The sequence below is a fragment of the Schistocerca gregaria genome, chromosome 9 (assembly GCF_023897955.1).
Source record: "Schistocerca gregaria isolate iqSchGreg1 chromosome 9, iqSchGreg1.2, whole genome shotgun sequence".
Taxonomy (NCBI): Eukaryota; Metazoa; Arthropoda; class Insecta; order Orthoptera; family Acrididae; genus Schistocerca; species Schistocerca gregaria.
Window position 1 is genome coordinate 169,579,090 of NC_064928.1, and position 25,266 is coordinate 169,604,355.

General features: G+C 42.2%; 1 pseudogene; it reads right to left on the reverse strand.

Moving 5' to 3' along the window:
• Positions 1-942: 942 nt before the first annotated feature.
• LOC126292325 (5S ribosomal RNA) lies at positions 943-1,060 on the reverse strand (annotated as a pseudogene).
• Positions 1,061-25,266: the final 24,206 nt, after the last annotated feature.

A 25,266-nucleotide genomic window follows, 5' to 3' on the forward strand; every position in this document is an offset into this window, starting at 1 on the left:
CAAGAATCACGTCCTCTGTTTGTGGAATGTTTCTAGTTCTTGGGCGACCTCTGTCTATTGCTTGTGGACGAATATCACCGGTTTCCTGAAAGCCTCGTTCCAGACTACGAAATATATTTTTATCTGGATGGAGCCTTTGAGGGTACAGTGCAGCAGACGCACGAGCAACAGCAGGAGGTTGGATATCGGATGCACCCAGCACCAAAAGGATACCGACTTATTCATCGTTTGTGTACTCCATCAGGGAGCGGTCCTACATAAACTTGACAGAACGAGTTACGTGGCGCACTTTATGGTTAGCAGACACATGTATGCAGTTTAATCTATTCCGCTGTCATGAGAAAGGATATTGTCATGGAGCAAAATGTCATCCTGCTTACAAGCGACGAGAACTAGAGAACGGATGTATAAGAAGTAAAAACGTAACCTAACAAGGTTTCGAACCAGAGCTCCATGCTGAATGTCGGTCTGACGCCGTAGTAGTTTAGTCAGTGAGCTACCGCGGCTTTGTGTGGCGCTGTGGGATGGTACACGTTCCTCCTACATTCCGATGCGCTGAACGATGCGACACTGTTGCCATCGCCTCGTTTTCACATCTGCATTTTCAAAATGCACCAGATCTAATTTCACTAGATAAACTTTCGTCTTAAATGTGGATGAGCAGTCGCATGGCGACCTCCAAGTGTGGCATTTTTTCTTCACCCTCTATATTTCGCATAGTTTTAACAAAAACTATGTTCATACAGGCCTTGGAAGACCCAACGGTACCGACCGACCGCCGTGTTATCCTCAGATCCATAGCCGTCACTGGATGCAGATATGGAGGGGCATGTGGTCCGCACACCGCTCTCCCACCCGTATGTCAGTTTACGAGAACGGACCCGCTACTTCTCAATCAAGTGGCTCCTCAGTTTGCCTCATAACGGCTGAGTGCACCCCGCTTGCCAACAGCGCTCGGTACGCCGAATGGTCACCCATCCAAGTGCTAGCCCAACCCGACAGCGCTTAATTTCGGTGATCTGGTGGGAACCGGTGTTAACACTGCGGCAAGGCCGTTGAAAATTTTTAAAAAAGCCACACATATTTGTAAACATATTTCACCTGTATCTCCATATGTAGCTAATTTGGCCCTGCAGTTTCGTTGTCGGGCAATTCAGTCCGTATGGCGTGAAATCTCCTGAATTGTGTGACTGCTGTGTACGGACGCAGGAGGAGCTGGCCACTCTTCGCGAACAGCTGAGCGTGTTGATGGCCGCAGTCAGCCGTCTTCAGGCTGCTGCCTCGGAGTGTAGCGGCAGAGGGGAGTCTGGTGTGTCGCAAGGTACACCCCAGGTGTTACATGCTTCACCCACTGTCCCTGCTGTCGAGACATCTTCGCGGGTACCGGGCGCGGTTGGGCCACCCTCTCCTCAAGGGGAGTGGCGGGTTCAGCGGCGTTCGCGGCGCACGAGGCGGAGGGTAAATGTGGAGGCTGGCCGTGTGGCATCGCCCGCTCTGCCTGTGAGTGGACATGTGGCCGCTCCTTCAGCAAGGTCCGAGCAGGCACACGGGGGGAGGGGTTTATTAGTTATTGGGAGCTCCAACGTTAGGCGGGTGATGGAGCCCCTTAGGGAAATAGCGGAAAGGTCGGGGAAGAAGGCCATTGTTCACTCTGTCTGCTTGCCGGGGGGTCTCATCCGAGATGTGGAGGAGGCCCTACCGGCGGCGATAGAGAGCACTGGGTGCACCCGACTGCAAATTGTTGCTCATGTCGGCACCAATGACTGCTGCCGTCTGTGTTCAGAGGTCATCCACAGTTCTTACAGGTGGTTGGTGGAATTGGTGAAGGCGAAAAGCCTCGCTCGCGGGGGTGGAATCAGAACTAACTATTTGTAGTATCGTTCCCAGAACCGATGGCGGTCCTCTGGTTTGGAGCCGAGTGGAAGGCTTAAACCAGAGGCTCAGACGATTCAGCGGAGAGCTGGTGTGCAAATTTCTCGACCTCCGCTATGGGTGGACAAATGTAGGAGCCCCCGGAATATGTCAGGCGTGCACTACGCGCCGGAAGCAACTACAAGGGTAGCGGAGTACGTATGGAGTGCACATGGGGGATTTTTAGGTTAGAGAATTCCCTCCCTAGGCAAGTGCCTTCTGAGACGCGGCAAGGTAAGAGTAGGCAAAATGCAACAGGGAATAACAATATTAATGTGCTAATAGTAAACTGCAGGAGCGTCTATAGAAAGGTCCCAGAACTGCTTTCATTAATAAACGATCACAACGCCTACATAGTACTAGGGACATAAAGTTGGCTGAAACCAGACGTAAACAGTAATGAAATCCTAAACTCAGATTCTAATGTATACCGCAGAAGGGGGAGGCGTGTTTATAGCGATAATAAGTGTAATAGCATCGAAGGAAATTGACGGAGATCTGAAATGTGAAATGATTTGGGTGAAGGTCACGGTTAAAGCAGGCTCAGACATGGCAATTGGATGTCTCTATAGGCCCCCGGGCTCAGCAGCTGTTGTGGCTGAGCACCTGAAGAATAATTTGGAAAATATTTCGAGTAGATTTCCTCACCATGTTATAGTTCTGGGTGGAGGTTTTAATTTGCCTGATATAGACTGGGAGACTCAAACGTTAATAACGGGTGGCAATGACAAAGAATCCAGTGAAATGTTTTTAAAGTGCTTTATCTGAAAACTACCTTGAGCAGTTAAACAGAGAACCGACTCGTGGCGATAATATATTAGACCTCCTGGTGACAAACAGACCCGAACTATTTGAAACAGTTAATGCAGAACAGGGAATCAGCGATCATAAAGCGGTTACTCCATCGCTGATTTCAGCCGTAAATAGAAATATTAGAAAATGTAGGAAGATTTTTCTGTTTAGCAAAAGTGACAATAAGCGGATTACATAGTGCCTGACGCCTCAACACAAAAGTTTTGTCTCAAGGACAGATAGTGTTGAGGTGCAGTGGACAAAGTTCAAAACCATCGTACAATATGCGTTAGATGAGTATGTGCCAAGCAAGATCGTAAGAGATAGAAAAGAACCACCGTGGTGACAACCGAGTTAGAAAACTGCTGCGGAAGCAAAGGGAACTTCACAACAAAAATAAACATAGCATAAGTCCTGCAGACAAACAAAAATTACGCGAAGCGAATTGTAGCGTGAGGAGGGCTATGCGAGAGGCGTTCAATGAATTCGAAAGTAAAGTTCTATGTACTGACTTGGTAGAAAATCCTAAGAAATTTTGGTCTTATGTCAAAGCGGTAGGTGGATCAAAACAAAATGACCAGACACTCTGTGACCAAAATGGAACTGAAACAGAGGATGACAGACTAAAGGCCGAAATACTTAATGTCTTCTTCCAAAGCTGTTTCACAGAGGAAGACTGCACTGTAGTTCCTTCTCTAGATTGTCGCACAGATGACAAAATGGTAGATATCGAAATAGACGACAGAGAGATAGAGAAAAAATTAAAATCGCACAAAAGAGGAAAGGCCGCTGGACGTGATGGGATACCAGTTCGATTTTACACTGAGTAAACCTGGCGCCCTTCTTGCAGCGGTGTACCGTAGGTCTCTAGAAGAGCGTAGCGTTCCAAAGGATTGGAAAAGGGCACAGGTCATCCCCGATTTCAAGAAGGGAGACTAGAAATCTACTCTGTAGGAATCAGCATGGGTTTCGAAAAAGACGGTCGTGTGAAACCCAGCTCACGCTATTCGTCCACGAGACTCAGAGGGCCGTAGACACGGGTTCACAGGTAGATGCCGTGTTTCTCGACTTCCGCAAGGCGTTCGATACAGTTCCCCACAGTCGTTTAATGAACAAAATAAGAGCATATGGGCTATCAGACCAATTGTGTGATTGGATTGAGGAGTTCCTAGCTAACAGAACGCAGCATGTCATTCTCAATGGAGAGACGTCTTTCAAAGTAAGAGTGATTTCAGGTGTGCCGTAGGGGAGTGTCGTAGGACCGTTCCTATTCACAATATACATAAATGACCTGGTGGATGACATCGGAAGTACACTGAGGCTTTTTGCGGATGATGCTGTGGTTTATCGAGAGATTGTAACAATAGAAAATTGTACTGAAATACAGGAGGACCTGCAGCGAATTGACACATGGTGCAGGGAATGGCAATTGAATCTCAATGTAGGAAAGAGTAATTTGCTGCCAATACAGAGAAAGATAGATCCCTTATCATTTAGCTACAAAATAGCTGGTCGGCAACTGGATGCAGTTAATTCCATAAATTATCTGGGAGTACGCATTAGGAGTGATTTAAAATGGAATGATCATATAAAGTTGATCGTCGGTAAAGCAGATTCCAGACAGAGATCCATTGGAAGAATCCCAAGGAAATGCAATCCGAAAACAAAGGAAGTAGGTTACAGTACGCTTGTTCGCCCACTGCTTTAATACTGCTCAGCAGTGTGGGAGCCGTACCAGATAGGGTTGATAGAAGAGATAGAGAAGATCCAACGGAGAGCAACGCGCTTCGTTACAGGATCATTTAGTAATCGCGAAAGCGTTACGGAGATGATGGATAAACTCCAGTGGAAGACTCTGCAGGAGAGACGCTCAGTAGCTCGGTGCAGGCTTTTGTTAAAGTTTCGAGAACATACGTTCACCGAAGAGTCAAGCAGTATATTGCTCCCTCCTCGCGAAGAGACCATGAGGATAAAATCAGAGAGATTAGAGCCCACACAGAATCATACCGACAATCCTTCTTTCCACGAACAGTACGAGACTGGAATAGAAGGGAGAACCGATAGAGGTACTCAGGGTACCCTTCGCCACACACCGCCAGGTGGCTTTCGGAGTATGGATGTAGATGTAGGTGTAGATGTACAGTGATATAATTTTGCGCGTATATTCGACGATGCGTTGTGAATACGCTTAGTAGTAAAGGAATAATAAACTAAAACGTCGTGCAAGATGCCAACTTTCCTCACAAAACTGAGCGTCTTTGATGTAGCGTTTAATAACGGTACAGCCTCCCCCAAGACTCATATGAAATGTCCGATACCACCTTTTTGTATATGCATCTGGATAGTGATCGGACAATTCAGTCCTTCCTAAGGCCTTGTATGTGTGTCTTTATATTTGTCATTATGTCCTATTTTACAAAAAACTTGATATTCATTGCGACCGCATGTGGAGTATTCTGGAAGAACGTACGTTGTCGTAATAATCGGCGGATTGTTGTCATTGATAAAATGATGTACATATACAAAATTAAGTAACTAATCAAGAAATTGGAGTAATAAGTCCTCAGCAATAAGTAACTTAGAGACTGCAGAGATGTTAGCATGAAAAATCAATGCTTCTAATTAACAAAATGGTGGTCTCAAAATACAGTAATAGAAGATTCACGATCTTTAGAAACAGATTAAAAGTTATTACCGAGCGATGTATTTTCTTTTTATGTCTTCCTTCGTAATTAATACAAGGTGATTCAAAAAGAATACCACAACTTTAGGAATTTAAAACTCTGCAACGACAAAAGGCAGAGCTAAGCACTAACTGTCGGCGAATTAAGGGAGCTATAAAGTTTCATTTAGTTGTACATTTGTTCGCTTGAGGTGCTGTTGACTGTGCCATTTCAGCCAATAAAGTTTTTGGTCCCTTTTTCTTCGAAGGTAGCTACTGTAACTGGACTATAGTATCTGGAGATGTCAGAGAATTGGCTGTTCCCTCAGCTAGAACAAGAAGCACAACAATTCATATTTCAGCAGGATGGAGCGCCACCACATTGGCACTTATCTGTCCATAACTACCTGAACGTCAACTACCCGAGGCGATGGATCGGCCGCCAGGCAGCCCGTGACAGATCACTTCATCACTGCCCTCCACGAAGCCCTGATCTTACCCCCTGCGATTTTTTCTTATGGGGGTATGTTAAGGATATGGTGTTTCGGCCACGTCTCCCAGCCACCACTGATGATTTGAAACGAGAAATAACAGCAGCTATCCAAACTGTTACGCCTGATATGCTACAGAGAGTGTGGAACGAGTTGGAGTATCGGGTTGATATTGCTCGAGTGTCTGGAGGGGGCCATATTGAACATCTCTGAACTTGTTTTTGAGTGAAAAAAAAACCTTTTTAAATACTCTTTGTAATGATGTATAACAGAATGTTATATTATGTTTCTTTCATTAAATACACATTTTTAAAGTTGTGGTATTCTTTTTGAATCACCCTGTATTCTTTGTAATTACATTTCTAATTAACTCTCCAATTGCTTACATCTCACAGTTTTCCAATTTCGAGCATTTGATGCCTTATTTGTGCATTTTATGCATGTAATCGGATAAAGCACGAGCTCTGTACTACCAATAAATATTAGTAACCAAATCTAAACTGTAATTCATTACATAACTAAAATAATGCAAGTGACATTAATGTAATTAAAGTTGAAAATGATTTTCTCATGAAAAACTAGAGATATTACTATAAACGATTGTCATTCAATATTGTATCTTATACCTTGTTCGGCTGTAACATCAGTTTCTTTACGTTTTGCAAATTTTAAGAGTAACATCAAAATTGTACAAAATTAAAGTGCTTTATTTTGGAAGCTATTGCTAAATTCCATATAAAGCGATGTAGCAATGCTGCGACAGGTCAGTTTTGCAGTTACTTTTGGAAGTCAAAGAGATCAGTGAAGTCTATCCGTGTTTTGTTTACATGACGAGAGTGCAGTTCGGATGTCAATTAATGTGAATAAATTTTGTGAAGCATGAAAATTTCGCATTCATTCAGGAACGGACCAGGCAGAAGAAATTAAGTAACATTCAGCATGAATCGTTGCAATTTCCTGCACGATGCGTAGTTCACTGGTATAATTTTCAAGGTACATTGAGCGACGTATGCTTATACTGTCTGCGAAATTTGTTGCATATAGAGTTAGTAGCAGAGAAGTAATAAATTTAAACGTCACGCATGATGCGTGAGATTTAGTGTATTAACAGCAAAAATGTAGTATGCTATACACTTTTTTCCTTTCACCATTTTATGAAGTTTGTCAGCGAGTAATAATTTCGTAGAGGCTAAAAATTATGTGGAAAGTTTGTTGGAAGACACGAAGTGGTCTCATTCTCAAATACTGGATGAATAAACACTTCGAATTCCCTTTGATAGGAAAACTCCAGAGATATTCTTTCCAGACAATAACTGATATGTGTACCAAGTTTGGTTGAAATCGGTCCAATGATTTAGGGGAGATGTGGAACATACATACACACCTACATGCACTTTTATAGTATGAGTCGATTCCTTTAAGATGAGAATCTGAAATATTTCTCAGCAATTACTGAGAGCACTGCTCGACTCCTCTTTGAAATCTGACGTTCTTGTTGTCTGCTGATGGCTGCGAGAAGTTATCATTACATAAGGCTTCAAGGAAACACAATATACAGACAAAAAAAATCACAACCCCTGAAAATGATTAATGCAAACATGCATGAAATAATTCCAGAATGATATATATATATATATATATATATATATATATATACTCTGCAGCGGAGTGTGCGCTGATATGAAACTTCCTGGCAGATTAAAACTGTGTGCCCGACTGCGACTCGAAATCGGGACCTTTGCCTTTCGCAGGCAAGTGGTCTACCAACTGAGCTACCGAAGCACGACTCACGCCCGGTCCTCACAGCTTTACTTCTGTCAGTATCTCGCCTCCTACCTTCCAAACTTTACAGAAGCTCTCCTGCGAAACTTGCAGAACTAGCACTCCTGAAAGAAAGGATACTGTAGAGACATGGCTTAGGCAAAGGTCCAGAGTTCGAGTCTCTGCCAGGAAGTTTCGGTGCATGAAATGTGTACAGTTGCCAGATGACACTTTGTGGGATAGAGTTCCATGCCTTTTGCACTTGAGCGGTCAATACCTGGATCGTTAACGCTGGTTGTGGATAACGTGAAGTTGTCGCCCGATGAGATATCCCATATGTGCTGGATTGGAGACGAATCTAGTGACCAAACGGGCTAGAACAACATACCAACACTCCATAGAGCGGTAATTGGGCGAGTGTTATCCTGCTGGAAAACGCCACCTGGAATGCTATTCGAGAATCACAGCACAACAGGTCGAATCACCAGATTCACGTACAGTTTTGCAGTCATGATGCATGGGATAACCACGTGAGATCTCCTGCACTCATACGAAATCACACCCCAGATCGTACTTCCAAGTTTAGGTCCAGTGCGTTTAGCACGTAGAGAGTTCGATTGCAGGCCCTCGACTGTTGTTCTTCTAACCAAGCGACGGCCATCACTGGCACTGAGGCAGGATCAACTTTCATCAGAAAACACAAAAGATGACTACCCTGCTCTCTAATGAGCCCTCGCTTGAAACCACTCAAGTCGCGAATCGCAGTGGTTTGGGGTCAGTGGAAAGACCGCTAGAAGGCATCAGGCTCTGTGCCAGATGCTGCTGAGATTGGTGCTGCAGATGCAGTACAATGCGCCAGAGTCATACTGAGAACACGGTAGTCTTCTCTCTCGGCAGTGCCACGTGGCCGTTCGGAGCCCGGTCTTCTTCAGACCGTACATTCTCGTGGCCACCGCTGCCAGCTATCACGTACACTGTCTGCATTCCTGCCAAGGAAACATCCATCTTTCCGTGGCCCTGTAACATGACCTCGTTCAAACTCAGTGACGTATTCATAATGGAGTTTCTGTCGCCTTTAAGGCACTCTTGATTAACATCAGTTCACCACATCCAATGTCCATTGCGATAGGTGAAAAAAAAAATATTCACCGGTTCTCGTCCGATCACGGAAGTAAAGCAACATCGGTCCCGGTTAGTACTTGGATGAGTGACCGCCTGTGCTGTTTCCTCTAGCTCATTTTTTAATTTTTATGTCGCTACACCTGCCAGCCCTCTTTTCATACTAACTTTCAGGTGCGACGAAGATGCTTCCACAAGCATTTTAAAGTACTGTAGTAAACGTAAAGAAAAAAAAATGGTCAGTGTGACGGACTGCCGTCCTAAGGGGCCCGGGTTCGATTCCCGGCTGGGTCGGGGATTTTCTCCGCTCAGGGCCTGTGTGTTGTGTTGTCTTCATCATCATTTCATCCCCATCCTGCGCGCATGTCGCCCATTGTGGCGTCGAATGTGATAAGACTTGCACCAAGCCCCTTGCTCCGTAAGCGGCCTTCCGGCCAATGGCGCCAAACGCTCATTTCCATTTACCACATCCAGTCTCAAAGATAGTTAACGCTCAAGACCGTTTACAGCGTGTATTTAAAGCAAACCTGGCTTGCTTCCTCGCAGTGGTGCTACGGTGGTTTGAGCTATGTAGCTTTTTATTCATGTATTTGTGATTGCTCCGTGTTAGGGCTACTGCAGTTATTACAGTATTGGCATTGCTGTCAGTTATCGTGACGAGGCGCAGAAGCTGTACATTTATTTGAGGAATATTTCTCTTTGTCCTGTCATCGTTTTCTTTATAGACTAAATGAACTGAAAATTAGATTATTTTACGTGCTACAATCTCTTGTTTTCCAGCTCGATTGGAGAGAATTGTAGTATCTTGAACATTGCGAATAGGCTGATACGTCCGGAGTTTCTGGATGTGTGTGTATTTACTAGTAATTTCTGCATGAAAATTGGACATAATTAGAACGGGTCAGGTGCGCGTCCTCGGGCCACAGTCAGGATTTCGAGCTGGTTATTTAATATTCGCAGAGTATTTTTATTTGAGATTTCTAATAGCGGCAGGTCAGTAGAATTCAGCTGTATAACAATTTGATCTTAAATCACGGATTGAAAACGTTATTGAAAGCTCGTAGGAAAGAGAGCTGACACAGTCATTTTCAGAAAACTCATGAAACTCCAGACTAAGTAGTGAGTGCTTCACAACCATTGTCCTGAGATTATAAATGAATATTGGGGTTTTCTCGCTTTATAATATTTATTACGTTAAACTTACAGAGAAAAATGATACATCAAATGAAAGAGCAATTCAAACAGTTGTTTTGGCACCAGTGTGCAAGCGCATGTGACTGTTTTTTGTGCCGTATCCCGGCGGAAAGTTTAGGGCCTTTCTTTTTCGGTGAACCTACTATAAGTGGCACTTCTTACCTTGATACGATAGATCAATGGCTCTTCTCTCAGTTGGTAGAAGATGAACCAGAGAACTTTATTTTCCAGCAAGATGGTGCGTCACCTCGCTAGCATAGCGAAGTACGCGATTGGTTGAACTTCACTGTACCCAAGCGCTGGATAGGCCGCTTGCTTTGCATGCCCTCCACGTTCACCCGACCTAAAGCCATGGGATTTTTTTCCTTTGGGGCTTCATCAAGGATCATGTGTATGAGCCTCCGCTGCCAGCAGACATCCCTGAATTAAGAAACCGGATTGAAGCAGCTGTTGCTACAATCACTGAAGACACACTTATCAACTATTGGGAAGAACTCGACTATAGACTTGATGTGTGCCGTGTGACAAATGGTGCTCACACTGAACATTTATAAGGTTCTTGGTAAAACTATTTGAGTTGCTCTTTCATTTGACATATAATTTATAACTATAACTTTAATATGATAAATATTATAAAGCTTGAACCTCCAATATTCATTGATAAATTCCCCTGTACGTTTCTGTAGATAGTACTTCCCCTGTCTACAATCTTACGTCTTTTCTGCTCGATTGGAGAGAACTGTAGTGAGTATCTTGCACATTGTGAATAGGAGGCTGATAGGTCTGGAGTTACTGGATGTGTGTGTGTGTGTGTGTTTCGTTTCGTTGAGGAGTGTAACAGTTTTAGTGTAGATAAAGAGCCTACCTCCGCCGACGACTGGAAATAATTTTAACAGGTGTCATAGTGGGATATGAGTTTCTCTATAGCTAGTTGTAAAATCGAAATACGCCACGAGTATCATGTTTATGTTTTCAATGGTTACAGTCGGCGATAGTAATCTGTTTGTACAGAAAATGACTAAGAAGTCGCAAATCGGCGTGTACAGCCGCATCGCAAATTGTAAAAGCACTTCCCCCTTGTTAATGTCCGTGCTGAGCTATAAAGGCAACATCTTATCATACCAGCGAGTCGTACTATAAACAACATTGGAAATAAATACTAATTAAACATTGTATATGCAGATATACGATGTCAACAACAATCGCGAAATACTGTATGTCGTAATATAACTGGCACCGCTAGGAAGCGGTCCAAAGAAAATAATAGCGTTGTTGCTCAAGTAGCTCACTGTCGAAGAAACATATTGCAGTGCCTGTGTTATTCTGAACTACGACGTAGTGTTCCTTCGGACACGCATGCATGCAGCTCTGAATAACACAGGCAGTGCAGTGCCGTATTTATCCGCCGGCACCGGACAAGCGACTTTCATGTAAAATGTCTGGCCTGTACGCGAACGTACAAAGTGTATGTACGAGAACAGGTTGTAGACAAATGGTTGACGACATACGGAGGTCTGGGTTTGGCCGTGAGTCGTGCAGGGACAGCACAATGATGCTGGCGCGCTAGCTCAGCGTGTTCGGTCAGAGGGAAAGCTGCCCTATGTAATAAGAAAAGAACTGTATGAATGGATGAACGTGAACGGGTGTTTTGGGACGTCCGCCCTGAAAAAATACGAAGAACAGTGACGAATGAAAAGTGAAATCTCAAAAACAAAAAAAGGAAGGTAAAGCGACCGTTCGCAATAAGTGGGAAATCTGGGTTCGAATCCTGGTGCAGCAGAAATGTTCATGTCGTCTTTCCATTATGCAGCTGTTGGTTGTTCTTCGCAGTTGCGAATACATTTCACGCACTGTCCAAGTACCTGGTATTCACTCGTTGAACCGGACTTCAGTTCCGCCGTCTGGCAAATACATTTATACATTTTATTTCACAATCGTGAAAAGTGCCCACGGCCCTTCTGTGGTAGACTCTCTTGTCTTGATGAGTACAACACCAGTGCATATTATTTGTAGTTCCAGGACACTATCTGTCGTCGCCTACGTATGCTGAGTCATCCTGACAGTAACTGACTCTTCGTCATATACCCGTCTCTGGTGCAGTGTTATTGTGTTCGGCATACCTCGGCCATATTCTTATTACGCTTGCGACACATCAACAAGTAAGAAAGAAGTTGTAGAGGAAACCTATTGTGTACATAGTTCCACACAGCCCAGCGTGCACAACTTTCCCACAGAGCGCACCCCGCTAAGCACAACAGCACATGAGCAGCGCTCGTCCGTCTCCGCACTACGAGATGGCGCTGCCATAGAGACGGACCAAATTCTGCTTCCGCCGATCCATGTATTAATAAGTAACACAGCCAATGAGATTGCTGCTAACGTAGAACCTTTTCTCCTCGGAGATGACACTCACACAGTGATACATGAACGCGCGAGGTATTATAAGGAGCGTACAGACCTCCGATTAGTCAGTCTGCATTTGTCCGCACCAGTCTGTACGAGTCTGCATTAGTCTGTACCAGTCTGTACGAGTTCCACTTTTGTCTGTACCAGTCTATTGTCAAGTTTCAGTCTGTGCCTATTAAGATTACCATATTCCTGTACATAGCCATGAAGATAAATGTATAGACACTTTTGTCAAGTATCAGAGATATATATGAGAATAAGATTAACGTAACTATGCCAAAGGAACTTGAGATTGTCAATTGTAAATAGCATCCAGAACCAAGTTAAGTAATTTTTATGCTTTTTATTATTTTAATAAATGTGTGTGAAAATTAATCAAGTTCTGTTTAAGTTGGTCACCGTCAATCTGCTACTCTAAGCGTGCAAGTGGCATTTCTATTGTCTGACCTAACGGCAGAAGATAAACACGCCACGATAAGACCACGAGACATATTGCTGACACTCGCCTACTTCGTTAGAGCGACAAGTCAAATAATCCGATGGTGTGTGTACTGAAGGTCTTACAGTACGCACACCACAGAACCCTTGTAGTTTCAGGGGAAGTCCAGAGCTTCAGACGCTGCCACACGTCTACCACATAACAGAATAGGCTTCCTGTTATTTGTGTATTCGAGCTAGAAGCATCTCGGAGTCTCAACCAGCAAAAGTAAGCGTTATAATCCATATAAACGTATTATAAAAATGGATGCATGTATTTGTGTACATTTCGCATCTCCCGCTAAACCACTGGACCGACTTCAACCAAACTTGGTACACATATCCCTTACTGCCTGGCAAGAATTGCTGTGTGGATAAAAACCACCTACCTATCATAGTTGAGGATCTACGGCGTCATAAGCAATGCGATGCGTGAACAACAGCCGCATTGTGCATCACGTCGAAATTCATTATTTCTGTGCTGAAGCTCTATTCGCAATACATTGAAGAGGCGGTATTCACAGATGCCGCTAAATGCAAGTACAAAATTACACTATAGTGCCATACATAGTTCAGGAGATATGTCATAAACACTAAGATGCGTGAAAAACTTGTGTACTGTGTATGACGTTCTATTTTTGTACTTCTTTGCTGCTAAGTCTGTTCGTAACAAATTTAGTAGACCGTATCCACATATGCACCTGAATCCACTCACAAAATTATGTCATTGTAGGCTATGACACATACATCAGGAGTTATGACGTGAACACTGACGTGCATGAAAAACTACGGCATCAGGCATGAAGTTGAAATTTTTATTTCCTTGCTATTAACTCTGTTTTGCGACACATTTCGCTGACAGTATCTATTTATGTCGCTGGTGTATCGTTGTACGACAGATAATTCGAGGGATAAGACGACATAAAAACTGAAATGTTTGAAAAAATGCCGCATTTTGCATGAAGTCTTAACACATTTATTCTTTACTACTAAGACATTCCTGCAATCGAGTCAGCTTAAAGAAATCCCTGACACCTGAGAGCCCTTTTGATAGCTTTTAACTGCGAAGCGCAGACGGCTGTATGCGAAAACAGTAACTGTCTATACAACTATGAAGAGACTTTGCCATAGAGACGTTGACAAAATCGCGTTATAGATACGAGCCGTAGGAGCTCTGCCCAGCGTACTAGAAGTATTGTTTATGATGCAGTTCGGAGTTAAGTAAACATTGCAGAAGCTTTGTATTTCACCTACTATGTTTCTTAATTTTGATACTATACGTAGACATTTGTACATTATCCACATTTCTTTGAACGACTGTTACATAACTTCAAAGGTGTTTTTACGGACACATGCAAATGAAATTTTCTCGATATTTCATCACAACCGCAGTTCATTTTTGGGTCATTTCCAAGAATGATTGCCTATGGAAGTGGCGAGGTCCAAACGATACATATCGAACGTCCTATCGTAAATCGATCACGCGACGCTGGTAGCGGGAGTTATGTTTACGGTTGTCGCTACAGCAACGACAAAAGGAGAGCGTTACAAAAATACTTTTAATGGCAAAGGAGACGACTTACCTTACTCGTCGTCGGTGTTGGAATCATGTGAAAGTCCATTACGGTGGTCTGGATGGATAATTTGGAGGAGTCCAACCATGTATTCTTCCTGATACTTGTTCGTTCTCCGCACTGTCCACAATGAAATTGTAACGGTAATTCAGCATTTAAATTGTTCTTACGAAGTTTTACAAACTTCTCACCACCACAGTCTACACAGTCCCTTCTTCCCTTGTCTGGTAGTACTCCATATCTGCGACAAAAAGTCAAACAATTTCTACGCTGGATAAGCATGGAATTAGATTTTTCCATGTGAGAGAATCCGCCGAAGAAACGTCAAGAATACCAGATATCCCACTCACTAACCACATAAATCGTCTGTGATTCCCTAGCAACTCACAAATAATTCGCGGAGGTATGTAATTTAGAGCAAATAAGGGAACAACGGAAAACAGATAAAAATGACGATCACAAATAACTGGTCACAACGCCCGCCACCAGAGTCGTACGATCGATTTACTGTCACACGTTCTAAATGTATCGTTTGGACACCGCAATTTCAATAGGCAATCATTCTTGGAAATTACCCATTTTTGTTTTCGTTTTAATAAAAAAAGCTGGCAGAATGAATACCTGCGCAATGGCGCGTTCGTTAGCTAGTACGCGTACATGTAAAACAATATACGGTAACTATTCGCAGTCACAGAATATCGGAAACGTCTGTAAACAAAGTTGTTAGCGAAATGCTTTAACAGTGTAGCATGAGGTGCTGCCGCTGTTGGTCGTGGGTGTTGCGTTATCGCTGGTGACAACTGTACACAACCGAAGGTACCCGAAGTTTACGAGATACGTGAACAGTTTTGTTTGTCGACCGTACACAGCAATGATTCCACTCAATAACAACCGAATCTCATTATGCAGCTACTGTGATTGATGCAAATGAATAACGGCTTCGAGCACGGCTGATCTTTCCTGCCACAATCTATAAAATAATGGAATATTTAGTTTACAGTGAGTTCCGTATTAGTATGATAGATTATTGCTGTACTTCATTTTAATCTCTTCTTACCGATATTATAAAAAATCCGACTGTTGAAGGCATGCAACTGTCAATGCTCACAGCATACTAACGATTCGTAGTACTACGGCGTGTATCTTCTGCCTTTCCTTTGTCGCGAATCGATCGTCAGTATTTTCTTAGTGTATAAATTCCGCCTCTGCAACTTCTAATGACCCTCCCTCGGCCACTAGAGAAATTATTAAGTATTCCTGATAAGAGCAAAATGAGTAAACAGACTGCCAGGCTCGAAACCTTCCGTTGCAAAGTTGATTGTAATTATTGTGCCCTACACTTACCAGGCCCTTTTTCCTTCCTTGTATTAAATGATTTAAATAAATCTGTCCTTTTGTGTTACTTTGAATATGAAAACTGAAATTGACTTTTTCATCAAAAATAAAATATTTAGTGCTGTGGATCTTAATTACTGTCTTCTTGGCTGAAAAAGAGTAAATTATTAATTTTGTAGATATGCTTGGCGTTTCCGGAGTGCAATCGAACGCACACATGGTTAAAGTTCTTGTTAGCAGCCGGCGTAAGAAACTGCTTTTCAAGATCTGCGTCGTAATGTAGCTCTGGAAAATTCTTGACACTGTTATTGAAGAGCAAGCTTAAGACGGATACAAGTCGGAACAACTATGATAGTCTGTGTTGGTAGGGCAAGTTCCACAAATTTTCGCTTTTCACAAAAGAGAATCTGTTCATTTCAAAAGACCGTGTTGTTAAACAGGGATCGCATAGTATATCTAGCATTGAAAATCCTAAATCTCTTCTTGCCTGCACTTTGTATCGTAATCACAAGGACAGGAAAGAAGAGCATCATATTCACTTCAGAAATGAGAATAATTTTACGTTTTAAGATAACGATTGTTATTTCATAAAACCGTTCTTCTCAGTGCTCAAATATTACCGTATATGAAGGCTTATTTCAATAGTGGTACAAGTCCACACCTCCACTTTTCTGTCTATAGTCCTTCTGAAATTAATGAGCCAAACAAACAAAAAGAAAAGGTCATCTGTAGCAAGAAGCCATATGCTTGAATATTTCTGGTATCTCAACTGCAGATTTTTCAGCGCTCATTTAACTTTAGGACACTGTATCTCAGTATGAACAAAAATGGACTTGTACCACTATTGAAATAAGCCCTTCATATCGTCCGCTTCTTACAAGAGAGTATATTGACAAAAATTAATTAATTTCTGATATCTCGCAGCAATGGCGGCTGTCGTTCATTTTTCAACAAAACAGTACCCTTCTTTGATAATACATCTTTTCTTCAAGTCTACTATCCGAAAACAAAATCATTAGTAAAATCACGGAATACAGAAGTTTGTTAAAAAATCACGGAAGCTAACAAGCCAACGATGTTATTTACAATACTGCGCTTTCGCAGGCGAAAGCGACAATTCAGGTTAAAAAAATGGTTCAACTGGCTCTGAGCACTATGGGACTTAGCATCTGAGATCATCAGTCCCCTAGAACTTAGAACTACTTAAACCTAACCAACCTAAGGACATCACACACATTCATGCCCGAGGCAGGATTCGAACCTGCAACTGTAGCCTTACTTCAAATTGTGTATATTCGTAGATATCGATACTTCTCATTTTCAAACTGTCTCTATTTCCCGTTCCTCTCAATATTTTTCTAATAATCAGTCTTTCGAATATGTCTCTCCCGTCCACATTACACTGGAGCATTTACAAGTATATAAACAGCCTGACTCTATACTCATCCATTTTATTATCTCTAGAGCTATTGCAAATTTTTGCAGATCACGCTGCTAAGTAAGTTCTCCTAGCTGTTTTAATTTACTATCTTCCTCTATTTTAAATGTCTGTTTTTCTATTTATTTTGTTGATTTTAGTTTGTTCAGCCGAAATTTTCAGACTCGGTCTGTTCGCTGTTATTTTTGGCAAAAGATTAATTCTAGTGACTGGTTCTGTCATATTTTATGAAAGCATTATAAAATCGTCAGCAAAAGCCACGCTGTTTACTTTAATTCCATTTGTTTCTCCCAGAACTACTGGCTCTTACTAAAAAGCAGTTAAGGTGGTCTGTCGTCCCCTTGACTAATACCAACTTTTATTTCAAATGGCTGGGATACTCCTCCCACAAAGTTAATTTTACATATCGTATTTGTTACACTTCCACGAATTAAGTTGGCTAATTTTCCTATAAATACTTTAACTATTGTTTTTCCACCTACCGAATGAAATGATTTTTTGAAATCAGTAAATGATAGTCCACTATTAAACTTTTACTAGATAGCCTAGAGCGGTGAATTATTGATTTTAGCAAGTTTCTTATGCAGGCCATTGTCGCAGCAGCTGTAGATAAATTTTAGTAGTTCAAGAGAAAAACGTTTTTCCATGCTGCGCATTACGTTCTTTTTTTTTATTTACCTTCTGTGCTAAGACACGTTCCGCCCTAGTAACAAGGCATCTTCAGCGGGTGTCCTGTTATATCACAAGAGTTTTTCGTTTGCACATACAAGTCATCGTTTGCACTTATAGGTTACACATTTAAAACATTTCACTGAGGTTTTCATGATAAAATTTAGTAGTACTTAAGGATCGGCGTCTAATTCATTATTTTTAATCCAAACGGGTTTTCTCTCAGGTGTCAAACTGGTTGAAAGTTGTCGGTTTTCCTGTTCGTCACTGTTTTCTACGTACAGTCATTTAACTTCCATTCGCTTCTGTAAGTGTTGCCAACTTTACCTGGTTTCATTTTCAATTGTTTTTTATGTGACTATATGTGTGCTGATGTAAGTTCTGTGCCTGTGTGAGTGTGTGTGTATACTTTTTTACTTTTATTTATTTTCACAGAAATTTGTATTCTTGCAAGAGAAATGAGATTTCTGATCATCTATTGGTATTATTATCTACTGTAGGATCAATCAGTGCAAACAATGAGTAATTAGTCATATTCACTTGGTCATTTATTAGTATCCACCTTCTGCATATGTGGTAATTATCTTGTAAGGTTACGAGATGTCTTTCATTACTCATTCTAACTGGTTTCATGCCTTTCACTCTTCCAGTAGGTTTGTGATTATTTTCTCTGAACTTCTGCAAAAGTTGAGTGGCTTGTTCAATACTTCCATGGTCTGATTTGTTCTATGTACGTATCTTCACTCATATGTGTTGCACTGTAGGTGGTACGTATGTTCCTGCTTTTGGTAGACGTATGTGTCTTTCATTATTTTTGGAATACGCTACTGGACTAAGCTATCTGTTTTGAATGCTATGTTTATGCCTTGTCATTTGAAAATGTTTCGTGCTTGTAGGTCATCGTGTACCATGTTGAATCTTCTTCCTTTTTGTCATTTATTCATTGCATCGTTGTTGTTTTGTTGCTCTGTGTGCTGGTCTGTCTGGTGTCCTGCTCTGCTGCTGTTTTGGGCTGAGTATGAGTCATGTTTATTGACTGTATTCGTTGTTTAATTTTTTTTATTTAACTGTGTGACCGGGTTGCTATTGGGCCCATTGTTTGTTGCTATTTTCTGGTAGTTTTCTGTGCTGAGTGATACTCCGTTGAGTCTGCGAAGCATGAATCTCAGTGCTGATTGCTTCTGCGAGGGTGGGTGATTTGAAATCTGATGTATGATAGTATCCATTGTTGTAGATTTATGCTAAATTTCAAAGCCATGCTGATTGTTTCCTTCTTTGTGGTTACATATAAGAAGTTTGTTTGGCTGTCAAGTTCTTTTCCCACCGTGAACCTTATCCTTTTGTGTATTGTCAACCGGGTGTCTAATTAGACACTATCATGAAAGGAAGAAAAATATAAGAAAAAGACAACACAGCTCATGAGACAAAAAATGCAAGACACAAACTGAACCGTAAGCAACCTAATCGTCCACGACAATTTTACCAGATGCTCATGAATCTCACAGCCACACGAGCAAACGATGAAGAAAAAGGCTTATTAGGAAATGTGAATGTAAAAGTAAATGACACCGAAAACATCATAATCCAATCTGAAGCTATTCTAAAACGGGAGGAGAAATGTGAAAATAGCAACCGTTGGACTGAATATGAGTCAAGTTTATTGACTGTATCTGTTGTTTAATTTTCTTATTTAACTATGTGACTAGATTACTATTATACTCATAGTTTGTTGCTATTTTAACCAATGACCTACAGGCACAAACTCACACGTAAAGTACCAAACAGTTTCAAAATACAAGGCATAAACATAGCATTCAAAACAGACAGTTCATTCCAGTAGCACATCCCAAAAATAATAAAAGCAGGAATATACGTGCTACAGTGTAACACATATGATTGAAGGTATGTGGGACAAACCGGTACAAAGAACATATCAGACCATGGAAGAATGGGACAAGCCACTCATCTTTTGCAGAACAATTAACAGAAAATAATCACAAACCTACTGTGTGAGAAAAGGTACTAAAATGGTTGGAGTACATAATGAAAGACACCTCCTAACCTCACAAGCAAATTACCAGATGTACAAAACAAAGGCTGAAAGGAAGATACTACTAAATGACCAAGTGAGTATTACTGACAACTCACTGTTTGCACTTATTGATCATATAATAGATAGTAATCCGAATAGATGATCACAAATGTCATTTCTCTAGCAAGAAGATAAATTTCTGTGAAAAAAATAAAAATAAAGAACGTATACACACACAATCACACACATGAGAAAGTATATAGTGAAAGACAAAAACAATCAAAAGTAAAACCTGATAAAGCTGACGACATTTACAGAAGTGAACGACACTATACACACAGAAAATAGCCGTTAAATTTTTATGTGCTGAAAACAGTGACCAAAAGAAAACTGCAAACTTTCAACTAATTTCTCACCAGAAAGCAACCCGTTCGGCTAAAAATAGTGAATTACACGTCGATCTGTAAGTACTTGTTAATTTTATTATAAAAAGCTCAGCCAAGTGCTGTAAATCTATTGATTTTAGGTTGAAAATTTGTTTTGCGCGGGATCTTCTCTTCCTAAAACCACCTTCATATTCTTCCAATTCTTTGTCCATCAGTTCCCTAACTCGGGTCAGGAGAAATTTTGATTCTATTCTGTAAGCTAGTGGCAGAAGTGATACTTCTCAATAATTGTAGACACTTTGTCTCCATTTTCATGTACCTGATGGATTACAGCAATTTTGCTCTCGTTCGGAATATTTTCTGTTTTACAAATGGTCTCAAAATGCAATGTAGATCTGTTACAATGTTTGTTGCTGACTATTCCAATAATTATTCACAATGGATTCTTCACCACTTCCTTTGTTGTTTTAGAGTGTTTTGATCGTTTCATGAGTTTCTAAGTCTGTTGGTGCTTAATTTCTTGGTATTGCTAGAAACTGTAATCTAAGTACTAGAACAGAACAATATGATAGCCTTTCATATTCTTTTGATAATACGAATGGCGTTCAGTAAGTAATGCAACACTTTTTTTCTCGGCCAATTTCGGTCGAAAAAATGCGGAATTTGTTGCGGGACATCGTGGAATAGTTCTGTAGTTTCAAGAAGTTCCGATAGGTGAAGGCGCTGTACAAAGGCTTCAAAATGGTATCTGTAATGGAGGTGCGTTCCAAGCAGAGAGCTGTCATAGAGTTTCTTTTAGCGGAAAACCAGAGTTCTTAGGTATTCATAGGTGTTTGCTGAATGTCTACGGATACCTAGCATTGAACAAAAGCACGGTGAATCGTTGTGCGAGGCGTCTGTCACCATGGCAACGAGGTCGCGCAAACCTGTCCGATCTCCCGCCTGCCAGCCAGCCGCTGACAGCTGTGACTTGCAATGCGTTCGTCATCACAAAAATGTAAACTAATCTGTCCTTCTCCATGACAACGCAAGGCCTCACACAAGAATACGCACCCGACGTGACCTACCAAAACTTCATTGGACTGTTTGTTCATCCTCACCTCCTCTCGCACCTTCCGAATTCCATTGGTTTGGTCCAATGAAGAATGCTCTCTGCGGGATGCAGTACGTGGATGATGGGAAGGTTATTATTGATGCAGTAAGACGTTGGCTTCGGTGTTGACCAATAGACTGGTAGCCATGCGGGGATACAGGGCCCCCACCAAAATGGCGTGAGGCTGCCGCACTGAACGGAGATTGTGCTGAAAAATAGGGTTTCGTAGCGAAAAGAGTTCAAAAATGGCTCTGAGCACTATGGGACTTAACATCTTAGGTCATCAGTCCCCTAGAACTTAGAACTACTAAAACCTAACTAACCTAAGAACATCACACATATCCATGCCCGAGGTCGGATTCGAACCTGCGACCGTAGCAGTCCCAGGTTCCGCACTGCAGCGCCTAGAACCGCACGGCCACCGCGGCCGGCTAGCCAAATGAGTGCGGAATAACATGCTGCATCGGAAATTTGAACAAAAACAACCTGGTTTCAGAAAGAAAATGTGATGCATTGTTTATTGAACTGCCCTCGAATTTCACTATTTTCCTTGTTATTAAATCTATTTTATGGAGTTTTTTTATTCTTTCTCTAATTATATGCACAATGCATAGACCAAAATTGAGTAGCTATGACTCAGAACTTTAACGGAGAACTGTAATTCAAAATATGGAAATTAAAAACTTCAATACAGTTTCTTGTTTATCCTCACGGAATCGGTCCAACAGCTTCGAACTTCATTTCGGTTTGAGTGTGACGTTGAAACTGCCAGAGATTGCGTTATGTTGGTCTTCTTTATTCGATTTGTTCCGAAGTTTAATTGTTGACCGGTATACCGGACCTATGGTAGATGATGTTTTATGTAGGCTATCTAGTGCCTATTTTGTGCATGTGCTGTCCTTTGTGTATTGTTTTATGTTTTGCGTCAAGATTTGATTTGACAGCTTTCTAGGTCCGTATTGAGCTGAAACTTATTGTTCAGAACTCCACTGGATTTCAACTACCATAATTCGTGAAGTTCTTGCCCAGGGAAGTGATGCTGTTTTGCATTGGTACATTCTCTTAAAAAAAAATGGTTCAAATGGTTTTCAGCATTATGGGTTAACTTCTCAGGTCATCAGTCCCCTAGAACTTAGAACTACTTAAACCTAAGGACGTCACACACGTCCATGCCCGAGGCAGGATTCGAACCTGCGACCATAGCAGTCGTGCGGTTGCAGACTGAAGCGCCTAGAATCGCTCGGCCACTCTGGTCGGCCTTAGCTATAGGAAAAGTACTACATTTCTTATAACTGGTCTAAAGCTATCCTAACTTTGTACCTGTACTGAAACAGAAATTGTACTCTAATAGTTCACACTTAGTGTACATTTTCGCTCTCCTTAGCAGTTTGTAACTATGGATGTAAAATGTCTGTGTCTGTTGTGATGTTTAATATGAGAGGCGCGTTTTTGAAGTAAGTATCGTTTTGAAATTTAAAAAAAAGGCGTGCTAAGATATCCCAATAATTTTATTTTTACATGAAAGCCTGTACCTTAATCTACTTTTCTACATAATTTCCGTCAATACTGAGGCACTTGTCATAACGTTGTACCAGTTTTTGAATACCCTCCTCATAGAAGTCTTCCGCCTGACTTGTTAACCACTGAATTGCCACTGTTTTGACCTCGTCATCGTCTTGAAGACGCAGACCGCCCAGGTGTTTCTTCAAGTGCAGGAACAGACGGTAGTCACTGGGCGCAAGGTCGCGGCTGTACGGGGGATGATCTGGAGTTTCCCATCGAAGAGATGTGATGAGGTCTTTGGTCTGATTCGCAACATGCAGCAAAACAATTCCCTTGCTCAACTTCCATGGACTCTTGCTTTGATTCTGGTGTGACGTAGGCCACCCATGTTTCATCGCCAGTAACAAGTTGGCTTAAGACATCATCACCGTCGTTGTGGTACCGCTCAAGGAAGGTCAATGCACTGTCTAAACGTTTGGTTTTGTGCACATCCGTCAACATTTTCGGTAACCAACGTGCACACAATTTTCGGCAATTCAAGCGCTCGGTCACAATGCCATACAAAACACTACGAGAAACACTAGGAAAGTCATCTCGCAAGGAGGAAATCGTAAAGCGTCTGTTTTCTCTCACCTTATTGTCCACTTCCTGCACCAAACTTTCATAAACGACCGAAGGACGCCCACTCCGTTGTTCATCATGCGCATTTGTGAGGCCATCTTTAAATGCTCTCACCCACTTTATTACCATTCCATCACTCAAAATGTTTTCTCCATAAACTGCACTGATCTCACGATGAATATGGATCGCTTTTAGGCCTTTAGCACTAAGAAATCTTATAACAGCCCGTACTTCACAGTCGGCCGGACTCACGATTATCGGGGCATCTTAAACACTCAGTACACAACGTAAACAAGGATGAATCAGACTGTAATGGCGTCAGTGCTTATATTAAGGTACAGGCTTTTATGTAAAAATAAAATTATTGAGATATCTTAGCACGTCTTTTTTTAAATTTCAAAATGGTACTTACTTAAAAACACACCTCGTATTTTGGCTTCATTATTTTCCAAAAATTGAAAAAAACGTAAGAAGTTACCCCGATGGATTGCAACGTGAAAGCTGGGATGGTTCTTTTGCAAGTTTCTCCAGTTCTTTCTCCAGTCTTTCCCAAACCAAGCTTGTACTCTTGTCTTTGCCGACCCACCCGCCAATGGGGCGTGAAACAGTAAGCTTCCATCTATAACTTTTTGTTTTTTTTGTTTTTTGCTGTGTCACAGGTAGGTTGCAACTAGCAACATGCCTACGCAATTAACTTTACGTCTGCTGCGCTTGATTATGAAATAAATTCACACATTTTATTGATAACTACCATTTCGCACGCATTCAATTCATATAGATATATACACTCCTGGAAATTGAAATAAGAACACCGTGAATTCATTGTCCCAGGAAGGGGAAACTTTATTGACACGTTCCTGGGGTCAGATACATCACATGATCACACTTACAAAACCACAGGCACATAGACACAGGCAACAGAGCATGCGCTATGTCGGCACTAGTACAGTGAATATCCACCTTTCGCAGCAATGCAGGCTGCTATTCTCCCATGGAGACGATCGTAGAGATGCTGGATGTAGTCCTGTGGAACGGCTTGCCATGCCATTTCCACCTGGCGCCTCAGTTGGACCAGCGTTCGTGCTGGACGTGCAGACCGCGTGAGACGACGCTTCATCCAGTCCCAAACATGCTCAATGAGGCACAGATCCGGAGATCTTGCTGGCCAGGGTAGTTGACTTACACCTTCTAGAGCACGTTGGGTGCCACGGGATACATGCGGACGTGCATTGTCCTGTTGGAACACCAAGTTCCCTTGCCGGTCTAGGAATGGTAGAACGATGGGTTCGATGATGGTTTGGATGTACAGTGCACTATTCAGTGTCCCCTCGACGATCACCAGAGGTGTACGGCCAGTGTAGGAGATCGCTCCCCACACCATGATGCCGGGTGTTGGCCCTGTGTGCCTCGGTCGTATGCAGTCCTGATTGTGGCGCTCACCTGCACGGCGCCAAACACGCATACGACCATCATTGGCACCAAGGCAGAAGCGACTCTCATCGCTGAAGACGACACGTCTCCATTCGTCCCTCCATTCACGCCTGTCGCGACACCACTGGAGGCGGGCTGCACGATGCTGGGGCGTGAGCGGAAGACGGCCTAACGGTGTGCGGGACCGTAGCCCAGCATCATGGAGACGGTTGCGAATGGTCCTCGCCGATACCCCAGGAGCAACAGTGTCCCTAATTTGCTGGGAAGTGGCGGTGCGTTCCCCTACGGCACTGCGTAGGATCCTACGGTCTTGGCGTGCATCCGTGCGTCGCTGCGGTCCGGTCCCAGGTCGAAGGGCACGTGCACCTTCC